The sequence below is a fragment of the Oncorhynchus nerka genome, linkage group LG27 (genome assembly GCF_034236695.1).
Source record: "Oncorhynchus nerka isolate Pitt River linkage group LG27, Oner_Uvic_2.0, whole genome shotgun sequence".
In the NCBI taxonomy this organism is placed as follows: Eukaryota; Metazoa; Chordata; class Actinopteri; order Salmoniformes; family Salmonidae; genus Oncorhynchus; species Oncorhynchus nerka.
This window is the reverse complement of record NC_088422.1, coordinates 31,557,927-31,573,432: the sequence shown is the minus strand read 5'-3', so window position 1 is coordinate 31,573,432 and position 15,506 is coordinate 31,557,927. Positions and strand designations below refer to the sequence as shown.

At 42.9% G+C, this 15,506-nt stretch overlaps 1 pseudogene; it reads right to left on the bottom strand.

The window, feature by feature from the left end:
• Positions 1-7,712: 7,712 nt before the first annotated feature.
• LOC115111200 (aspartate aminotransferase, cytoplasmic-like) lies at positions 7,713-10,597 on the bottom strand (annotated as a pseudogene).
• Positions 10,598-15,506: the final 4,909 nt, after the last annotated feature.

Genomic DNA, 15,506 nt, shown 5'->3' with positions numbered 1-15,506 from the left:
AAATGCAAATTAATTACTTAAAAATCATACAATGTGATTTTCTGGATTTTTGTTTTAGATTCCGTCTCTCACAGTTGAAGTGTACCTATGATAAAAATTACAGACCTCTACATGCTTTGTAAGTAGGAAAACTTGCAAAATCAGCAGTGTATCAAATACTTGTTCTCCCCACTGTATACAATGTATAACAGTAATATTTAAAATGACTAAATCGGGTAATTTTGTATACATTTATTTAAATTTGTATCAGGCCGCTCCTGGGGGGATTCTGGTAAGATGTCAGCAAAGTGGGCTGAATTACGGTTGATGGAAAGGGCCCGATGTACTTGGGCCAATTCTGGGCAGTCAATCATTTTGATTCCGGGTCGAGTCCGACACCCGATTCTGGGACGATTCAATCAGTTCTGGCCCTCCGGAAGTGGGCCGCTTCCTCATTGCTAGCTGGGTAGTTGGTTTAGCCGTGATTGGCTGAGATAATGAGTGGGCTGGACATACCAAGAGATGAGTTCTGATTGGTCTGCCATGTAGTATGTTTCTGTCTATAACATGAGCTGGTCAGTATGTGTAGGTAATCCTTTCTAACACAGCTTTTTTGAAAGATATTATGTAGTGGAACTACATAAGTGTTGCTCTCCACTTTCTGGAGGACCGAGTTTTGAAATCTTTGGAATGCACCATGGAATTAGAGTACGATAGCTAAGGAGATGGAGACAATTATTGCGTTAGTTTGCAAATTATGCAGACGAGTCAAAAAGAGAACACACTGAAGTATGTTGTATAAAATACCTGTCTCCGGATTACATCTTCAAACTAAGGGCAACCACGGCATCCGTGACAGAGAGGGCGAAGTGTCCATCCATGTAGAGTAGCCTAATTGGCTACATTTTTCATATTAGACCTTTCTAATTTTGTCAGAAAGCTTTTTTCATTTCAAGTTAAAGTGTACTGTTAGCTAGCTAGCTAATGTCAGCCGGCTGGTTCACTAGCTAACATTACGTGTATAATCTATGTAGTTATATTATTTGTATGTCAGAGCCATTTGCATTGCTAGTTATAGCCTAATTATACCTGATTGGTTAGCTACCTGCAGATTCATGCAGGGTAGTAACGTTATGAGTTGGGGTTGTGGTTCATTGTTTAACTAGCTCGCTACATGTCTAAACAAAAGACTCCACTATGCAAGTAACCATTTCAATAGAATGTTCATGATAACATTGCGACAACTGCCGATAGTCGTAGCTATTAAATACTCCGATTTCAGAGCACTCTAGTCTGAGTGTGCCAGAGCACAGAATAACTGACGAATGTACGAACACTCAACACCCGGTGAATATGGACGGTGTCCGAAAACGTTGGCAAAAAATGTAACTAAATTGTTGCCAGAAACACAGTAGCAATCACCAACGCTCTGGATAATGTAAAAACAGCCTAACCAGCTCTGCTAGGGCGAGTAAAATGATCAGAGTGATGTGTCTCTCATTTGTGTTTAGAAGTATCTAGCAAGCTAGCCAACTTTAGCCAGTTAGCTTGGATGTTTGACTGCTGTTGTTAGGTCAGAACGCTCGGATCAACCCTACTCCTCGGCCAGAGCGTCCAGTGAACGCTCTGAGAGCGAAATGCTCTGAATTTTCCAAAGGACAATCTGACAACGCTCTGAGTTTACTAATGCCCAGAGCACACTCTGAGCACACTCTGGCACTCCAGATTAAATATATTAATACACACGTTGTATAAACCAGCCTTTAGTCTTTAAATCTTTGGTTGTTTAGTACATGGCCTCACACGTGAATCCTTAAAGAGATGGGTGGGGATAAGGCTTTAGAGGGTGTGAATGATGCTGAACGGTTGTTGACAAAGACGAGCTCTCCAGCAGGTGTACCAAAACATTCCCAGGGCCATTTTCTCTAAAGTGAGGTAATAATTGTCAAAGGATAATTACTTTTCCATTGTTCCACAACAGTCGAGTATGATATACCGTTTTCTAGCTCTGAGTCTCTACTTTGATCTAATATAAAAAACTTTTTGCTACATAAGACCGAATATAGCCGGTCGGTCACGTACAGTATCATGCGTTTTACAAATTCGTAAGATATAATAAGAACTGTAATTCATAACATATCATATGAAATGGGTGATGGACATCCACAAATGAATACATTTCATACGAAATGTAACATATCATATTAAATGGGGTGTCTCAGATTTACATACAGAATAATACAAAATGCTCTGAGACCAGGTTGGGACCAGAGGAAAGAGTGCTCCTTACTGGACCATCACACCACAACTACATGCCTCCAGCTATACTACTGTATTTCTCCAGCTATGCAGATAATAATTCATATTCCCTATCTCTATTTGAAAGCTTGACATTACACTTGGTTTCAAATTATAACTAAAATCCATTTTCCTCATGCGTTCAGCCCTCATTCGTTTGGTACTCTATGTGACATAAAGATTTACATTACATTTAAGTCATTTAGCAGACGCTCTTATCCAGAGCGATTACAAATTGGTGCGTTCACCTTAAGACATCCAGTGGAACAGCCACTTTACAATAGTGCATCTAAATCTTTTAAGGGGGGTGAGAAGGATTACTTTATCCTATCCTAGGTATTCCTGAAAGAGGTGGGGTTTCAGGTGTCTCCGGAAGGTGGTGATTGACTCCGCTGTCCTGGCGTCGTGAGGGAGTTTGTTCCACCATTGGGGGGCCAGAGCAGCGAACAGTTTTGACTGGGCTGCGCGGGAACTGTACTTCCTCAGTGGTAGGGAGGCGAGCAGGCCAGAGGTGGATGAACGCAGTGCCCTTGTTTGGGTGTAGGGCCTGATCAGAGCCTGGAGGTACTGAGGTGCCGTTCCCCTCACAGCTCCGTAGGCAAGCACCATGGTCTTGTAGCGGATGCGAGCTTCAACTGGAAGCCAGTGGAGAGAGCGGAGGAGCGGGGTGACGTGAGAGAACTTGGGAAGGTTGAACACCAGACGGGCTGCGGCGTTCTGGATGAGTTGTAGGGGTTTAATTGCACAGGCAGGGAGCCCAGCCAACAGCGAGTTGCAGTAATCCAGACGGGAGATGACAAGTGCCTGGATTAGGACCTGCGCTGCTTCCTGTGTGAGGCAGGGTCGTACTCTGCGGATGTTGTAGAGCATGAACCTACAAGAACGGGCCACCGCCTTGATGTTAGTTGAGAACGACAGGGTGTTGTCCAGGATCACGCCAAGGTTCTTAGCGCTCTGGGAGGAGGACACAATGGAGTTGTCAACCGTGATGGCGAGATCATGGAACGGGCAGTCCTTCCCCGGGAGGAAGAGCAGCTCCGTCTTGCCGAGGTTCAGCTTGAGGTGGTGATCCGTCATCCACACTGATATGTCTGCCAGACATGCAGAGATGCGATTCCCTACCTGGTCATCAGAAGGGGGAAAGGAGAAGATTAATTGTGTGTCGTCTGCATAGCAATGATAGGAGATACCATGTGAGGTTATGACAGAGCCAAGTGACTTGGTGTATAGCGAGAATAGGAGAGGGCCTAGAACAGAGCCCTGGGGGACGCCAGTGGTGAGAGCGCGTGGTGAGGAGACAGATTCTCGCCACGCCACCTGGTAGGAGCGACCTGTCAGGTAGGACGCAATCCAAGCGTGGGCCGCGCCGGAGATGCCCAACTCGGAGAGGGTGGAGAGGAGGATCTGATGGTTCACAGTATCGAAGGCAGCCGATAGGTCTAGAAGGATGAGAGCAGAGGAGAGAGAGTTAGCTTTAGCAGTGCGGAGGGCCTCCGTGATACAGAGAAGAGCAGTCTCAGTTGAATGACTAGTCTTGAAACCTGACTGATTTGGATCAAGAAGGTCATTCTGAGAGAGATAGCGGGAGAGCTGGCCAAGGACGGCACGTTCAAGAGGTTTGGAGAGAAAAGAAAGAAGGGATACTGGTCTGTAGTTGTTGACATCGGAGGGATCGAGTATAGGTTTTTTCAGAAGGGGTGCAACTCTCGCTCTCTTGAAGACAGAAGGGACGTAGCCAGCGGTCAGGGATGAGTTGATGAGCGAGGTGAGGTAAGGGAGAAGGTCTCCGGAAATGGTCTGGAGAAGAGAGGAGGGAATAGGGTCAAGCGGGCAGGTTGTTGGGCGGCCGGCCGTCACAAGACGTGAGATTTCATCTGGAGAGAGAGGGGAGAAAGAGGTCAGAGCACAGGGTAGGGCAGTGTGAGCAGAACCAGCGGTGTCGTTTGACTTAGCAAACGAGGATCGGATGTTGTCGACCTTCTTTTCAAAATGGTTGACGAAGTCATCTGCAGAGAGGGAGGAGGGGGAGGGGGAGGAGGATTCAGGAGGGAGGAGAAGGTGGCAAAGAGCTTCCTAGGGTTAGAGGCAGATGCTTGGACTTTAGAGTGGTAGAAAGTGGCTTTAGCAGCAGAGACAGAAGAGGAAAATGTAGAGAGGAGGGAGTGAAAGGATGCCAGGTCCGCAGGGAGGCGAGTTTTCCTCCATTTCCGCTCGGCTGCCCGGAGCCCTGTTCTGTGAGCTCGCAATGAGTCGTCGAGCCACGGAGCAGGAGGGGAGGACCGAGCCGGCCTGGAGGATAGGGGACAGAGAGAATCAAGGGATGCAGAAAGGGAGGAGAGGAGGGTTGAGGAGGCAGAATCAGGAGATAGGTTGGAGAAGATTTGAGCAGAGGGAAGAGATGATAGGATGGAAGAGGAGAGAGTAGCGGGGGAGAGAGAGCGAAGATTGGGACGGCGCGATACCATCCGAGTAGGGGCAGTGTGGGAAGTGTTGGATGAGAGCAAGAGGGAAAAGGATACAAGGTAGTGGTCGGAGACTTGGAGGGGAGTTGCAGTGAGGTTAGTGGAAGAACAGCATGTAGTAAAGATGAGGTCGAGCGTATTGCCTGCCTTGTGAGTAGAGGGGGAAGGTGAGAGGGTGAGGTCAAAAGAGGAGAGGAGTGGAAAGAAGGAGGCAGAGAGGAATGAGTCAAAGGTAGACGTGGGGAGGTTAAAGTCGCCCAGAACTGTGAGAGGTGAGCCATCCTCAGGAAAGGAGCTTATCAAGGCATCAAGCTCATTGATGAACTCTCCGAGGGAACCTGGAGGGCGATAAATGATAAGGATGTTAAGCTTGAAAGGGCTGGTAACTGTGACAGCATGGAATTCAAAGGAGGCGATAGACAGATGGGTAAGGGGAGAAAGAGAGAATGACCACTTGGGAGAGATGAGGATCCCGGTGCCACCACCCCGCTGACCAGAAGCTCTCGGGGTGTGCGAGAACACGTGGGCGGACGAAGAGAGAGCAGTAGGAGTAGCAGTGTTATCTGTGGTGATCCATGTTTCCGTCAGTGCCAAGAAGTCGAGGGACTGGAGGGAGACATAGGCTGAGATGAACTCTGCCTTGTTGGCCGCAGATCGGCAGTTCCAGAGGCTACCGGAGACCTGGAACTCCACGTGGGTCGTGCGCGCTGGGACCACCAGATTAGAGTGGCCGCGGCCACGCGGTGTGGAGCGTTTGTATGGTCTGTGCAGAGAGGAGAGAACAGGGATAGACAGACACATAGTTGACAGGCTACAGAAGAGGCTACGCTAATGCAAAGGAGATTGGAATGACAAATGGACTACACGTCTCGAATGTTCAGAAAGTTAAGCTTACGTAGCAGGAATCTTATTGACTAAAATAATTCAAATGATACAGTACTGCTGAAGTAGGCTAGCTGGCAGTGGCTGCGTTGTTGTTGTTCTATCTCTCTATAGTGCTGTTTCTTGTATTATGGTCTCTTGTTTCTTTAGAGCAGTGGTCACCAAATTACGGCCCGCGGGCCGGATACGGCCCGTCAGCACATTTGGCCCGGCCCTCTGAACAATACCAGAGACACTATCGAATTTTTTTCCTATTTGGCCTCCAGAAAAAAAATCCTAGGCCCAGCCCTGTCAAAGAGAGAACGGAATAATGGCGAAAAGGTTAGGTAAGAGAAAAATTGATTCAGAATGCAGGGTATTTAACCTGCAGTGGACAAACGATTTTTTTTTTGTTCAATGCAAAGAAAAGGCTGTTTGTCTCATCTGTCAAGAGACGGTGGCGGTATTCAAAGAATACAATCTTCGCCGACACTATGAATCCCGTCACAAAGACAAGTACGATAGCTTGCAAGGCCAAATACGAGCAGACAAACTCTCAAAGCTACAAAGTGGACTACTATCTCAGCAGAATACATTTGTACGCCAAGCTCTGCTGAACCAGGCATCCGTTCGGGCCAGCTTTCGGGTTGCTAAACTGATAGCAAGAAGCGGTAAGCCTTTCACTGACGGAGAGTTTGTTAAGAAATGTATGGATGCTGTCGCGGAGGAGGTGTGTCCCGAGAAGAAAGATGCATTTAATGCCGTAAGTCTGTCGGCGAGTACAATCACCAGACGCGTTGAAGAAATCGGGAGTAATGTATATGCCCAGCTGCAGCAGAAGACGAAAGAATTTGACTTTTTTTCATTAGCACTGGATGAGAGCACGGACGTGCAAGACACAGCGCAACTGCTCATTTTTATTCGTGGAGTTAGTGCAAACTTTGAGATATGCGAGGAGCTGGCAGCCCTCCAAAGTCTCAAAGGGACTACAACGGGAGAGGATATTTTTGACAAAGTGTGCCAAACCATGGAGAAGTTGGACCTGGACTGGTCAAAGCTAGCTAGCAGTTTTTGGCAGCACGTATATCTGCGAGAAAACCTTTTCTCGCATGAAACTGCTGAAAACCCAGATGAGATCAAGATTGACAGATGAACATTTGCATCAGTGCTTGAGACTGGCTGTAACTAGAATGGAACCTGATATTCAACTTCTCACCAGCCAGATGCAGGCCCACAGTTCACACTGATGAACATACATAGGTAAGCTCACTTTTCTGACTTGAATGAGTCATTCTGAGCATAAACAAATATAATCATAATAAAATCTACTGGGATAAAATCCATCTTTACAACCATACTGGTAGTGAAATGTATTGTGCTGTGTAGGTGCTGTATCACTTAGTTCAGTTTCTCAACCTGCTTCTTTTGTGGTTTTCACAGGGAAGTTGATGAGAGAGAGCTGCAAACAGCGGTGTCTACAAGCCTACTGGAACCTACAAAAGGATTATAAGGAAGGAACACAAGAACTTTAAGAGACTGCTCATATGTGTCAGAGAGATTCTGCTCTGACAACTGAGCTGAACTTTTATCTGTTAAGATTGTGCATGGCACGACAGAAAGTTAATGTTCCATGGCTTTTTTTTCTATGAAGAACCCAGAGAGAGTTATTTAGTTATTATTTATTTCCTGTTTTTTCTGTGAAGAACTCAGAGAGGGTTATTTAGTTATTATTTATTTAATTAATAGTGTTATTATTTGTTTCCTGACTTTTTTTCTGTAAAGAACCTGGAAAGGGTTATTTGGTTATGTGTGGCTTTCTGGAAAACAATAAATTTTTTAAGCTCCCCTACGATCGTCACACTTTTTCTGTTACAAACTGACACCGGCCCCCCATCAGAGAAGGGAAAAGTTATGTGGCCCTCACAGGAAAAAGTTTGGGGACCCCTGTTTTAGAGGTTTCACTTTGTTGTCCTTTTTCTTTTCCTTTTTCTTCTGTCCTTATTTTGTCTTCCTTTCTTCTTCTTCTTTAAAGATGCTTCCTTCACAGGATTTAGTCAAGCTGAATAAGAGTTTTGTAGAGGTTGTCACTATAATGCAATGAGGCCCCGGACTTCAGAAGACAGAGGTCAATGCAAGTCGGATGGACTCAGCTACGTAGTCTAGGTTATTGCTGTTGATAGCACTCACATTCAGATAGCCATTGGGAAGCAGGTAGATATGTCTCCTATTTTCCATTAATTCCACTTGTTGGACTAAAGGAGACAGGGGAAGAGGTCATAATTGAAGATCAAAGAAAATACATTTTATACATGGAACATAGCACTTATTTTATTTTACATCATTTACTGGTACCAGGTAGTGTATTAGTACAAAAGAACTGGCAATTATTATATTGAGTATTGTGGACATGGACATAATACTGTATATTATGTCATTTATCAGACGCTTTTACAAAGCATGACTGCTCCAACTCAGCTCGGCTAAAAGGGGTTAAATTCAGTTCAAGAAAACTGTAGAGCATCATTGAAATTGGTATAATGAATATATTTGAGAATAATGTGGACAAACTAGACATGGAAATTGTGTGAGAAAAGTGCTGACAGCAAAGGCTAGGTAGAGAATGCTGGTTCTTTAAAAGCAAAGAAATAAAAGCAACCTGTCTTGATGTTTTCAAATGCTCTTAGACTTTCGACCAATTCCACAATCAATGTAGACCGGAAGTTGCAATGCCTAAATGGAGTAGCTACATTGTTCTGTTTGAATTGGTCAAAAGATGACACATTTTGAGCTTGACTAAGATGGTTTGCTCACCATTCAGCCGAGTGCAGCAGTACAGTCCACCATGCTGGATCAGGTGATCCCAGCTGCCAGGACATCCCAGAAGCCTGAGCTTCTCTCTCAACCTCTCTCTGACCAGCATGCCTCTCTCCACCATGCTCTTCACTCCCTACTGCCTAGGACAGGGATTTGCACAGAGGTCCATTTAGCTTATCATGAATGATTAGGCCTGGGACTGAATGGCTAGCAGTTTGGAACTCTGCTTTAGGGCACATAAGATGTGCCCAACCCTCTCGACTGCAGTAAGGACAAATTGAGGATGCCTACTATATAAGACAATGCATTTACCTACAGAGATTAACTGTCAGTCTACTGTATGTCCTGGGATCTTGCAATCGTCACATTCGATGAAAGATACACTGAGAGGCAAGTGAACCATTGACGTGACTCACCGTAAAGCCCAAAGCTGTAGGAGAAGGACAGAAGCTCCATCCCTAGAGAGGCACACTGACACACTGGCCAGGAGTCTTATTCAAAGACCCCGTGGCATGGGCCCTGTGCAGGCAGAAGGAAGACAGCGAAAAACCTACTCCTCTGGGAGTGTAGAAGAGAGAAAGATTCAGAGAGAAGAAGAGAAAGAGAGCACGAGGAGACTGAACAGGACTACAAGAACGACAACCTCCAAAGAAAATTTCAAAAAAACATTGATAACAGCCATCATTACTAAAGACTGTAAAAACATTTGGGTTATGGAGCAGTACCCACCATAAACTCTGTGAGGACTAAGTCTCCAGTGCTTCTGGGAGAGGTCTGAACCAGTAGGGCAGTGAGAAGAAGCAGACAGAACAATGACACTCTGCTCTGGAGCCATCTCCAGATCCTCCATCATTTTCTGCACACCCACACCCCTCTGCTCCATATCCCAATACAGGTACCAACGGACATCCTGGATCCCTGCTGCCTCACAGATACCAGCCAAGGAGTCTGCAAAAAGGAACAGGATCACTATACAGTTTCAGCACTAATACTGTCAGCAATACCAATACTATTCCTCTACCTTTTTTTGATTGTGCTTTTTACTATGCACATGTTTCTTTTGTGATAATAGTTTGCTAAGCCCCTACTTACCATCACAGGGGGAGGAAAGATAGACTGGCACACACCAGACACCGCTCACATTGTACCAGTGCTTCAAGAGCTCAGCCCCCAGATGAACAGCCCCCAGTACAGCCCAGTCTGCACACACAACACTTACAGTATTATGAGCACAGGGGAGGTCGGTACAATCAATTCAGTCACAGTCATCATTCATTATCCGATGCCACTTACAAGCTCATGTTGATTGGTTATATAAAAAGTAGTGTGTGGCTAGGGAAGGGGTGGCCAAATTGCAGAGTATGCTGCCGTTGAGCTTGTGATAGGCCTATCTGTGTGTCCAGGTGGCTGTTTGTGACTGGTGTCTGGGTGCAGTGCTTGTTTAATTTGTTTTTCGGCTATAAATCAGCAAGCCATCTACAGTATGAGCAAACTGTGAGGATCACGTGAGGTAAAGTTGATCGATGGAAGATATACAGTAGGCAGTCAACATTACTCAGTTCTCAACAATGGCATGGCAGTCCCTGCCCGAAGCCAATTCTGTTGCTCTCCTGGTGAATTCTGGAAGGCCACAGGATGATGGATACTCTGGACAGAGAGAGGAGTCTGTACTGATCTGTTGCTTTATTTTCCCAATGAGTGGGAGCACTGACTGAGGTCTGACCATCCTCAACCTCATCGAGATTAAGCTGTAAAATAGTAATTTCACATGGAAATTAAATAATAAAAGAAATATTATTTCATCACTACTAGTGATATTCTTGCATTTAGTATAGTTGAAAATGAATCATTGGCAAACTCAGTCCGTGGTTCTTACTCAAAGCAACAACTTTCTAAGGGGGCTACTGTGCTGGCTGGCCCACACATTGACAACAAACGCTAATGTCTGAGATGCATTGAAGTCAGCCACCTGTTCACACGCAGCTCAAGCTGACTCATCGCTTCCCACTAAATACACCTTGCTGAGATAAGTATTTTTTTTAACGTCAGGATTCGGTGCAGCAGTAGGAGTGTCAACGAATATGGAGAGAAAAGTAATTCCCTGCACTTGAACATTTCCAGTGGTAGTCTACCACGCCACAATCAGTATTACAGGTTTGCTTTTTTGACTCAGCACACAGCATGCTCCCAAGCCTTAGTGTATGGTTGTTGCTTAGCTGCACAACATACAATTTGTTACTCTGTATCTTGGCAACGTCTGTGATGAATGCTTTCTTCAGACTTGCTTCTTTCTACTTCAGGCAATGATTTCAAGTCATCATGACCTCTGCACAGAAGCTACACCCAGTAAGCAAAATTACATTGAAAATATGAATTTTAGATTCGTATTTTCCAGACATTCATTAAATGTTCTGAATAAAAGGTGAACATATGTATTTTCCTGACGTTTAAAATAAGTGTTTTCCGGATGTTGAAAATGTATATTTACCGGATTAAATCAGGTTCCTTTTCAGTTCTGAATTAAAGTTGAAAAGACACAATTTACAGACATTGACAAGATGTCTTTTTTGGTCATTAATTTCCAAATAATGGCCAAATTTCTCAATGAAGTAAGCATTATATAATAATAATAATTTGTAAATCCATTTAATATAGGAAAGGGGAGCCAACTGAAGATTGGAGCTGTAATACATATTCTATTTTACAATCTTTAAAACAGCATGAATTTCAAAGTAGTCAAACATGATATCTAAGAAGCCCTCATCCTCCACATACAGTACAACACCCGTTCTGCCAGTCACATTCCCCAAGGCACACACATCCATAGGTTGCCTGTCTTTTCAGTTTGCTGCAGCTAGTGACTGGAACAAGCTGCAACAAACACTCAAACTGGACAGTTTATCTCAATCTCTTCATTCAAAGACTCAATCATGGACACTATTACTGACATTTGTGCCTGCCCTGCGTGATGCATTGTTGTCTCTACCTTCTTGCCCTTTGTGCTGTTGTCTGTGCCCAAAAATGTTTGTACCATGTTGTGTTGCTTCCATGTTGTTGTCATGTTGTGTTGCTACCATGCTGTGTTGTCATGTGTTGCTGCCTTGCTATGTTGTTGTCTTTGATCTCTCTTTATATAGTGTTGTGTTGTCTCTCTTGTCATGATGTGTGTTTTGTCCAATATTTATATTTTTTATAAAAATATATATATTTTTAATCCCAGCTCCTGTCCCTGCATGAGGCCTTTTGCCTTTTGGTAGGCCATCATTGTAAATAAGAATTTGTTCTTAACTGACTTGCCTAGTTAAATAAAGGTTAAATAAACATCCTCAATAACAGTCTCTCTTGTCATGATGTGTGTTTTGTCCAATATTTATATTTTTTATAAAAATATATATATTTTTAATCCCAGCTCCTGTCCCTGCATGAGGCCTTTTGCCTTTTGGTAGGCCATCATTGTAAATAAGAATTTGTTCTTAACTGACTTGCCTAGTTAAATAAAGGTTAAATAAACATCCTCAATAACAGTTGCAGAAATATTTTTTTCTTGCCATGGCTGTGATATGTTGTTTATCTATCTTAGCACTGACTGTGTGTCGCTCTGAATAAAAGTGTCTGCTGAATGACCAAAATGTAAATGTTAAACAAACACTTGTAAAGCATGCTGGGTATTATTCGAATGAGCTCAGTCCCCAAACAAGACCAAAATCTGAACCAAGCATAGACGCCTATGATCAAGACTGGCCCTAAAAAAGACGTCCAAAAGACGTCGGCGTCGGTCCATGCTTAGTGGGATGCATCCACACAGAGCTGCAATTTTCCAGGAAGTGCGCCAGAACAGGTAAACGTGGCATTTACTTTACTGTAATACAAGTGTGTAATTTTTACTTTAAGGCTATATAATAAATAGGCCTACTAAATGACATATTTGTTAAGGACTATTCATAATATGTATGTATCCTACCTACCTGTTGTGACCCAATGGAGAGGGTTCCCACTTTAGGTAGCTTCATGTGACTCTGTGACTTTTCACCATCATTGTACAGCCCTGGGTATTTGGTTGCTTTGACAAAGTAATTTCATCCTTGTTATGTGATCTGAGCTCTCGTTTAAATATGGGGAAAGTATTCCTTGTAAATATTTTTTTCAAAAGAAACATTGAGATCTAATAGTGAAATCATATGGTACAAGCAGGTGAGCTGGTTCTACTGTTTTTGCCAATTCTTCTGGTGTTATGTTATGGAAAACTGAGTGGGCCGAGCATAAAACTTCAACCCTGTTACCCATAGACAGGCTAGAATCATTTTTTACATGTATTTTTTTTGTGAAGCTTGTATTCCATTTCGATGCCCTGTTGCACACAACAAGCTTGCATCCCCCCTGTCACAAGTAGATTTATGGCTGATTTAACATGCAATTGTCAACCCTGTTACTTTATTTGGCACGTAAAGGGCACTTACAATAGTATTTAATTTATTTAAAGGGGCAATCTGCAAGCGCTACATCCATTGTTGGACTAAATTAATGATATACTGTATATGTACCACCCATTGATTGTTGAAGAATATAAATTATAAACGCTTCATGAACTGTCATACCCCATCAGAACCCAATATATAAGCTTGTTTACTCCAATGTTTGTAAACAAAGTAAATATAAACAAACGCTGAATAGCATCAAAACAAGTGGTTACATTTCTCCATCCCCATCCCTAAGCTTTTTAGCAAAACAGTGGCAGGGAGAACTTTGTTCTTGTTTCAACTGCTGATTGCCATCTCAAGAGTTTAACCTCATGAGATGGGACATGTGGTTTTATGAAGTTGAACATGTGGTCCTTATGACAGAACGTTAAAATTAGGTGAAAACTATTTTTCTCAAAAGGCACAGAATTGGTGGAATGACCCCTAACACTAATCTCTAGGAACAACACTGTCCCTCGCTATAAAATAAGCTTTAAAAACACGTTTTTATCCAGGATCTTCCATGTTCCAGTTTTTATCCACATGTTTTTAACACTTATTTGACAGCGTTCACTTAGGGGTGTACTCACTTTTGTTGCCAGCGGGTTAGGCATTAATGGCTGTGTGTTGAGTTATTTTGAGGGGACAGCACATTTACACTGTTATACAAGCTGTACACTCACTACTTTACATTGTAGCAAAGTGTCATTTCTTCAGTGTTGTCACATGAAAATATATACTCAAATATTTACAAAAATGTGAGGGTTGTACTTTTTTTTTTTTTTAATTGTGGGACATAAAATATTGTAAAAACACCAGCAAATCAGCCCAAGTGATTTTAATTTGGGAAATCTCTTCCAAAGTATTCCCACACATTATAGAGAGATACTGTGCATTCGGAAAGTATTCAGACCCCTAGACTTTTTCCACATCTTGTTACAGCCTTATTCTAAAATGTATTAAATTATTTCTACAGTCTACACACAATACCCCATAATGACAAAGCAAAAACATGTTTAACATTTTGGAAAATGCATGAAAAATAGAAAACAGAAATACCTTATTTACATAAGTATTCAAAGCCTTTGCTATGAGACTCGAATTTGAGCTCATGTGCATCCTGTTTCCATTGATCATCATTGAGCTGTTTCTACAACTTGATTGGAGTACACCTGAAAACCCTTTTTTAAAATGTTTTAGATACCATTCCACCTATTCTGCTCCAGTCATCAGAACGAGCCCGTTCTCCCCAAATGTGTTGTAGCGTCATACCCAAGAAGACTCGAGGCTGTAATCGCTGTCAAAGGTGCTTCAACAAAGTACTGAGTATAGGATCTGAATACATATGTAAATGTGATATATACGTTTTATATTTTTAATACATTTGCAAAAACCTGTTTTTGCTTTGTCATTATGGGGTATTGTGTGTAGATTGATGAGGGACAAAAACAATTTCATCAATTTTAGAAAAAGTCTGTAATGTATCAAAATGTGGGAAACGTCAAGGGTTCTGAGTACTTTCTGAATGCCCTGTATACACTGAGTGTAATATTAGGAAAACATTCCTGATATTGATTTGCACCTGCTTTTGCTCTCAGACCAACCTCAATTTGTCAGGGCATGGACTCTATAAGGTGTCGAAAGTGTTCCACAGGGATGCTGGCCTATGTTGACTCGAATGCTTCCCACAGTTATGTCAAGATGTCTGGATGTCCTTTGGGTGGTGGACCATTCTTGATACACATGGGAAACTGTTGAGTATGAAAAACCCAGCAGCGTTGCAGTTCTTGACACATTCAAACCTGTGCTCCTGGCACCTACTACCACACCGCGTTCAAAGGCACTTAAATATGTTGTCTTGCCCATTCACCCTCTGAATGGAACACAGACACAATCCGTATCTCAATTGTCTCAAGGCTTAAAAAATGTTTTTTAATCTGAGACGGAAGGGGAAGCGAAACATCTCACTCACTCCATTGTTTGGTTCATATACAGCCGTTGAACTAAGCAGTCCAGACTCTGCTAATGCATTGGTGCCTATGGGAGAGCCACCCCATAAGCAGACCGGAACCGTGACCATTTGTTCCAATTTTCCCCTTGATTTACAGGGACAGTCCCTGATTTTGGTTGCCTGTCCCCAGTTAGAGCTGTGCCCGGAAATGTCCCCGATTAGCACTCAGAAAGAAAAAAGCATCTCTGTAGTTAAATTTAGTATAATATTTCAAAATTCAAATGCTGAATCATATCAAATTTGAAAATGTTATATGTCCCTGTACCAAACTCGTTTGCTCCCGTGGCTTCACCGCAGACCTTTTATGAGAATTTTCAGGCAAACGTTTGATTTATACATTGTAACCACTCCATTAACCATGCCCTTGGCCAGAGAGTGTTGCATCCAGCATAGGCTACCCAACTTTAAAATTACTAGATAAGCAAAGAGGGACAATCCATTTCTGTGTTATAATTACTAAAAAGTATTTGCAAGGACTATAGCGAACATCTATTAAAAATGTTCCATTCCTTTTTTTTCGCACACATTTCTCACTGCACAAGTGTCAACATTGTGCCCATCACCACAAAGCAAGTAAAAAGCTTATATCGTTGGTCACTTACAACATTTAAGGCAGATTGTTCA